Source organism: Schistocerca serialis, unplaced genomic scaffold, assembly GCF_023864345.2.
Source record: "Schistocerca serialis cubense isolate TAMUIC-IGC-003099 unplaced genomic scaffold, iqSchSeri2.2 HiC_scaffold_155, whole genome shotgun sequence".
Lineage (NCBI taxonomy): Eukaryota > Metazoa > Arthropoda > Insecta > Orthoptera > Acrididae > Schistocerca > Schistocerca serialis.
In genome coordinates, this window is record NW_026047714.1 from 55,001 (window position 1) to 62,500 (window position 7,500).

Below are 7,500 nucleotides of genomic sequence, written 5' to 3' on the forward strand. Positions count from 1 at the left end.
CCTTTCGCCCAACGGGGGCCAGCACAAAGCGCATCATGCTATGACGGCCCCCATCAACATCGGATTTCTCCTAGGGCTTAGGATCGACTGACTCGTGTGCAACGGCTGTTCACACGAAACCCTTCTCCGCGTCAGCCCTCCAGGGCCTCGCTGGAGTATTTGCTACTACCACCAAGATCTGCACCGACGGCGGCTCCAGGCAGGCTCACGCCCAGACCCTTCTGCGCCCACCGCCGCGACCCTCCTACTCGTCAGGGCTTCGCGGCCGGCCGCAAGGACCGGCCATGACTGCCAGACTGACGGCCGAGTATAGGCACGACGCTTCAGCGCCATCCATTTTCAGGGCTAGTTGCTTCGGCAGGTGAGTTGTTACACACTCCTTAGCGGATTCCGACTTCCATGGCCACCGTCCTGCTGTCTTAAGCAACCAACGCCTTTCATGGTTTCCCATGAGCGTCGATTCGGGCGCCTTAACTCGGCGTTTGGTTCATCCCACAGCGCCAGTTCTGCTTACCAAAAGTGGCCCACTTGGCACTCCGATCCGAGTCGTTTGCTCGCGGCTTCAGCATATCAAGCAAGCCGGAGATCTCACCCATTTAAAGTTTGAGAATAGGTTGAGGTCGTTTCGGCCCCAAGGCCTCTAATCATTCGCTTTACCGGATGAGACTCGTACGAGCACCAGCTATCCTGAGGGAAACTTCGGAGGGAACCAGCTACTAGATGGTTCGATTAGTCTTTCGCCCCTATACCCAGCTCCGACGATCGATTTGCACGTCAGAATCGCTACGGACCTCCATCAGGGTTTCCCCTGACTTCGTCCTGGCCAGGCATAGTTCACCATCTTTCGGGTCCCAACGTGTACGCTCTAGGTGCGCCTCACCTCGCAATGAGGACGAGACGCCCCGGGAGTGCGGAGGCCGCCGCCCCGTGAAGGGCGGGGAAGCCCCATCCTCCCTCGGCCCGCGCAAGGCGAGACCTTCACTTTCATTACGCCTTTAGGTTTCGTACAGCCCAATGACTCGCGCACATGTTAGACTCCTTGGTCCGTGTTTCAAGACGGGTCGTGAAATTGTCCAAAGCTGAAGCGCCGCTGACGGGAGCGATTATTCCGCCCGAGAGCATCCCGAGCCAACAGCGGCGCGGGTCCGGGGCCGGGCCAGGTAGGTCCGTCATCCGGGAAGAACCGCGCGCGCTTGCCGGGAGCCCGAGCGCCCAAAGGGGCGAATCGACTCCTCCAGATATACCGCCGGGCAGCCAGCCAGGACACCGGGGCTCTGCCCAACAGACGCGAACCGAGGCCCGCGGAAGGACAGGCTGCGCACCCGGGCCGTAGGCCGGCACCCAGCGGGTCGCGACGTCCTACTAGGGGAGAAGTGCGGCCCACCGCACACCGGAACGGCCCCGCCCCGCGGCGAGTGGAAAGGCAACCGGACACGACCCCGCCGCGAATTGCTCCGCGCGGGCGGCCGGCCCCATCTGCCGAGGGCGGAGGCCAGTGGCCGGATGGGCGTGAATCTCACCCGTTCGACCTTTCGGACTTCTCACGTTTACCCCAGAACGGTTTCACGTACTTTTGAACTCTCTCTTCAAAGTTCTTTTCAACTTTCCCTCTCGGTACTTGTTCGCTATCGGTCTCGTGGTCATATTTAGTCTCAGATGGAGTTTACCACCCACTTGGAGCTGCACTCTCAAGCAACCCGACTCGAAGGAGAGGTCCCGCCGACGCTCGCACCGGCCGCTACGGGCCTGGCACCCTCTACGGGCCGTGGCCTCATTCAAGTTGGACTTGGGCTCGGCGCGAGGCGTCGGGGTAGTGGACCCTCCCAAACACCACATGCCACGACAGGCGGCAGCCTGCGGGGTTCGGTGCTGGACTCTTCCCTGTTCGCTCGCCGCTACTGGGGGAATCCTTGTTAGTTTCTTTTCCTCCGCTTAGTAATATGCTTAAATTCAGCGGGTAGTCTCGCCTGCTCTGAGGTCGTTGTACGAGGTGTCGCACGCCACACCGCCAGCCGGCTGTGCACGCTACCGAGTAAGTACCGGTATGCGAACCGCCAGGCGACGGGCGCGCATCGCACGTTTAAGGAGACGCGGCCGGCCCCACAGGCGGCCACGACACTCCCAGGTCTGCGAAGCGGGGCAAACGCCGCGCGCTTCAGTATACGTAGCCGACCCTCAGCCAGACGTGGCCCGGGAACGGAATCCATGGACCGCAATGTGCGTTCGAAACGTCGATGTTCATGTGTCCTGCAGTTCACATGTCGACGCGCAATTTGCTGCGTTCTTCATCGACCCACGAGCCGAGTGATCCACCGTCCTGGGTGATCTTTTCATAGTTTCCACCATCTCTTTCGAGACAGTTGCATAGGCGGGACTGAGGCGTGTGGCGGCCCTGTTCCAGCGTTCAGTGTCCAACGGCCTCACGGCCGATGGGCGTCGTACGGCTCCACACCGGAGCGGACAGGCAGTCGGGCGAAAGTCATTCAAAACCGGCGCCAGGCGCCAGGTGCCGCAGGCCAGCCGCTCCAGCGCTTCAGCGCTCGTACCACACAACATTGCCGTTAGTTTTGAGACGAACGCGTGGTTCCGCACGCGGCGCACGGCTACTGCGAGCCGTACAGGTAGCTGCGTGTTGCGCGACACGACACGCACATCGAAAGACATGCAGTCTAGTCGGTAATGATCCTTCCGCAGGTTCACCTACGGAAACCTTGTTACGACTTTTACTTCCTCTAAATGATCAAGTTTGGTCATCTTTCCGGTAGCATCGGCAACGACAGAGTCAATGCCGCGTACCAGTCCGAAGACCTCACTAAATCATTCAATCGGTAGTAGCGACGGGCGGTGTGTACAAAGGGCAGGGACGTAATCAACGCGAGCTTATGACTCGCGCTTACTGGGAATTCCTCGTTCATGGGGAACAATTGCAAGCCCCAATCCCTAGCACGAAGGAGGTTCAGCGGGTTACCCCGACCTTTCGGCCTAGGAAGACACGCTGATTCCTTCAGTGTAGCGCGCGTGCGGCCCAGAACATCTAAGGGCATCACAGACCTGTTATTGCTCAATCTCGTGCGGCTAGAAGCCGCCTGTCCCTCTAAGAAGAAAAGTAATCGCTGACAGCACGAAGGATGTCACGCGACTAGTTAGCAGGCTAGAGTCTCGTTCGTTATCGGAATTAACCAGACAAATCGCTCCACCAACTAAGAACGGCCATGCACCACCACCCACCGAATCAAGAAAGAGCTATCAATCTGTCAATCCTTCCGGTGTCCGGGCCTGGTGAGGTTTCCCGTGTTGAGTCAAATTAAGCCGCAGGCTCCACTCCTGGTGGTGCCCTTCCGTCAATTCCTTTAAGTTTCAGCTTTGCAACCATACTTCCCCCGGAACCCAAAAGCTTTGGTTTCCCGGAGGCTGCCCGCCGAGTCATCGGAGGAACTGCGGCGGATCGCTGGCTGGCATCGTTTATGGTTAGAACTAGGGCGGTATCTGATCGCCTTCGAACCTCTAACTTTCGTTCTTGATTAATGAAAACATACTTGGCAAATGCTTTCGCTTCTGTTCGTCTTGCGACGATCCAAGAATTTCACCTCTAACGTCGCAATACGAATGCCCCCGCCTGTCCCTATTAATCATTACCTCGGGTTCCGAAAACCAACAAAATAGAACCGAGGTCCTATTCCATTATTCCATGCACACAGTATTCAGGCGGGCTTGCCTGCTTTAAGCACTCTAATTTGTTCAAAGTAAACGTGCCGGCCCACCGAGACACTCAATAAAGAGCACCCTGGTAGGATTTCAACGGGGTCCGCCTCGGGACGCACGAGCACGCACGAGGCGGTCGCACGCCTTCGGCTCGCCCCACCGGCAGGACGTCCCACGATACATGCCAGTTAAACACCGACGGGCGGTGAACCAACAGCGTGGGACACAAATCCAACTACGAGCTTTTTAACCGCAACAACTTTAATATACGCTATTGGAGCTGGAATTACCGCGGCTGCTGGCACCAGACTTGCCCTCCAATAGATACTCGTTAAAGGATTTAAAGTGTACTCATTCCGATTACGGGGCCTCGGATGAGTCCCGTATCGTTATTTTTCGTCACTACCTCCCCGTGCCGGGAGTGGGTAATTTGCGCGCCTGCTGCCTTCCTTGGATGTGGTAGCCGTTTCTCAGGCTCCCTCTCCGGAATCGAACCCTGATTCCCCGTTACCCGTTACAACCATGGTAGGCGCAGAACCTACCATCGACAGTTGATAAGGCAGACATTTGAAAGATGCGTCGCCGGTACGAGGACCGTGCGATCAGCCCAAAGTTATTCAGAGTCACCAAGGCAAACGGACCGGACGAGCCGACCGATTGGTTTTGATCTAATAAAAGCGTCCCTTCCATCTCTGGTCGGGACTCTGTTTGCATGTATTAGCTCTAGAATTACCACAGTTATCCAAGTAACGTGGGTACGATCTAAGGAACCATAACTGATTTAATGAGCCATTCGCGGTTTCACCTTAATGCGGCTTGTACTGAGACATGCATGGCTTAATCTTTGAGACAAGCATATGACTACTGGCAGGATCAACCAGGGAGCTGCGTCAACTAGAGCTGAGCAGCCGGCCGCCCGGGAGTGTGTCCCGGGGGCCCGCGCGAACACGCAAGCGTCCGCTCAATTATTCTGCAAACAGGAGGAGGCTGAGCTCCCCTGCACAACACACCTCGAAACCCTCTCAGGTCCCGGCGGCGCGCAGCGCCGTCCTAAGTACTTGGTCGGGTTCGAGAGAGGCGCAATCGCCCGGAGTTAGGCGAGTAGACGCTTTAGGTGCGACCACCCGTGCTCCCAACTGAGCTTGCCGCTGCCGACAGAGGCCCGGGAGCGTGCTGTCGTGGCATTGCCGGCGGGAGACAACACGCGCCACCTACGGTGACCGGCAGCTCCAACGCCAGCGCCACAGAAGGACAAAAGCCCCACTTGGGTGCCGAAGCGAACTCTCCCAGCACAGCGCACGCGCCAACACGTCCGCACAGCTGCGATACAAACCACCTGCGAGAACCGCTGGGGCGACCGAGCAGCAGACGGCGTCGCGGCGCCGAGCGCCGGGCGGCGGCGCATCCTCAGCGCACACAGTCCTCAATCGGACCAGCACACTGCAGATGGCCACCGCGCTTCGCACCGGGCCCGCGAGGACCTACTTTGGCCGCAAGGCGCCGCGAGCAGGGGGCGCCGGCGCGCAGCTGCGCCGCCTGCCGCGTCCGTCGGCCGGCGCGCCTGCCACTGGCCGCCCCCACCAGCCGGCTGTAGCGCGTGCGCCCACGCACCGCGCTGCCAGCACGCCGGGCGGCCCCCCCTCACCGGCCGGGGACGGTCCCACCCAGCCACCGCCGCGTATCGCCTCACACCCAGATCCCCTTTCGCGTTCGTGGGCATGGTGGGTCCCCTTTCACGTTCGTGGGCATGGTGGGTATCCCTGAAACAACCGGTTAATAGCTCGACCGATCGTCGCCAACACTGATTCACCTCTAGCGAGAACAACCGCACCACAACGGGTTACCTGTTGTTCATTTGCGTAACGTCACCAGCAAACGTAGACGTCCATCGCCATTTGCAACGAGTATTGCATGCCTGTGTCAGGTGTCACAACACACTACGTCTGCCCACATAGACGCAACAACATGTGCACGCCTCGAGAACACGTGGAAGGTAGCCCCCGTACGTATGCGGTGTCCATTGCGCGAACGACTGTCAGCCGGCCTCTGCAGGATGTCGCAGATGTGGAACGCGGTGCAACATGCTATCACGGTGTGTGAGAAGAGACGACTACGTCCGAATACACGCTCCACTACATCAACAGACTGCTCATGCTGATCGCCATCCAGGGCGTCCGTTCCTCCCACACGTCTGAATGGCGTACCACACTGCAATCCAGCTCTTATAGGGAGACGACACGTAGCTGCGTGCACAATATTTGGACTGTATGGTCTGCCGTTGCTAGGCGCAGTCGTCGTACGGTCACACATGTGCCACGATGTATCATTCAGTACATACGGACCAATGTGCAGTACAGTTTGTGGGTTTTGCGTACATCGGCGGACAGGTGACAGGCCGTACCACAACGTAGGCTGAGTACGTCGGCATGCGAAGGGCATTGAACATGCAAACTTCTCAACGACCAGCTTGCGAAGGCAGGGGGGAAGGGGGGGGGGCATGTACGTCCTGCTGCTATCCACATTACAGTGTATAGCAGGAGCATGTGGAAAGTCAGCAACACCTGCAAGGTGTTTAACATGACGCGATACACAGGGGACCGGGCAGTGCGAATAGCGAACTATATTGCGAGGGTTGCGGTTAGGCAACACTACACTAATTTAACGAGTTGCATAACAATTACAGAGCAGGTTCAGCGACAACGTGCGTCAGGTTAAGGCGCAATATAGGTTAGGTTGAGGCACAATATAGGTTAGGTTAAGGCACAACATGGGTTACGTTAAGGCACAAATTGGGTTACGTTAAGGCACAACATGGGTTACGTTAAGGCACAACATGGGTTACGTTAAGGCACAAATTAGGTTACGTTAAGGCACAAATTAGGTTACGTTAAGGCACAAATTAGGTTACGTTAAGGCACAAATTAGGTTACGTTAAGGCACAAATTAGGTTACGTTAAGGCACAAATTAGGTTACGTTAAGGCACAAATTAGGTTACGTTAAGGCACAAATTAGGTTACGTTAAGGCACAAATTAGGTTACGTTAAGGCACAAATTAGGTTACGTTAAGGCACAAATTAGGTTACGTTAAGGCACAAATTAGGTTACGTTAAGGCACAAATTAGGTTACGTTAAGGCACAAATTAGGTTACGTTAAGGTACAATATGGGTTAGGTTAAGGTACAATATGGGTTAGGTTAAGGTACAATATGGGTTAGGTTAAGGTACAATATGGGTTAGGTTAAGGTACAATATGGGTTAGGTTAAGGCACAACGTAGGTTAGGTTAAGGCACAACGTAGGTTAGGTTAAGGCACAACATAGGTTAGGTTAAGGCACAACATAGGTTAGGTTAAGGCACAACATAGGTTAGGTTAAGGCACAACATAGGTTAGGTTAAGGCACAACATAGGTTAGGTTAAGGCACAACATAGGTTAGGTTAAGGCACAACATAGGTTAGGTTAAGGCACAACATAGGTTAGGTTAAGGCACAACATAGGTTAGGTTAAGGCACAACATAGGTTAGGTTAAGGCACAACATAGGTTAGGTTAAGGCACAACATAGGTTAGGTTAAGGCACAACGTAGGTTAGGTTAAGGCACAACGTAGGTTAGGTTAAGGCACAACGTAGGTTAGGTTAAGGCACAACGTAGGTTAGGTTAAGGCACAACGTAGGTTAGGTTAAGGCACAACGTAGGTTAGGTTAAGGCACAACGTAGGTTAGGTTAAGGCACAACGTAGGTTAGGTTAAGGCACAACGTAGGTTAGGTTAAGGCACAACGTAGGTTAGGTTAAGGCAC

The 7,500-nt window shown here is 55.8% G+C and overlaps 2 non-coding genes and 1 pseudogene across 2 annotated transcripts; all 3 read right to left on the minus strand.

The window, feature by feature from the left end:
- The window catches only part of LOC126443526 (large subunit ribosomal RNA), a 5,884-nt pseudogene extending 3,903 nt beyond the window's left edge, over nucleotides 1-1,981 (minus strand).
- Nucleotides 1,982-2,169: 188 nt separating this feature from the next.
- Nucleotides 2,170-2,324, minus strand: LOC126443531 (5.8S ribosomal RNA). The gene has a single exon (XR_007581986.1). It is a non-coding gene; the product is annotated as a 5.8S ribosomal RNA (ribosomal RNA).
- Nucleotides 2,325-2,677: 353 nt separating this feature from the next.
- Nucleotides 2,678-4,586, minus strand: LOC126443501 (small subunit ribosomal RNA). Its single transcript, XR_007581965.1, has one exon. It is a non-coding gene; the product is annotated as a small subunit ribosomal RNA (ribosomal RNA).
- Nucleotides 4,587-7,500: the final 2,914 nt, after the last annotated feature.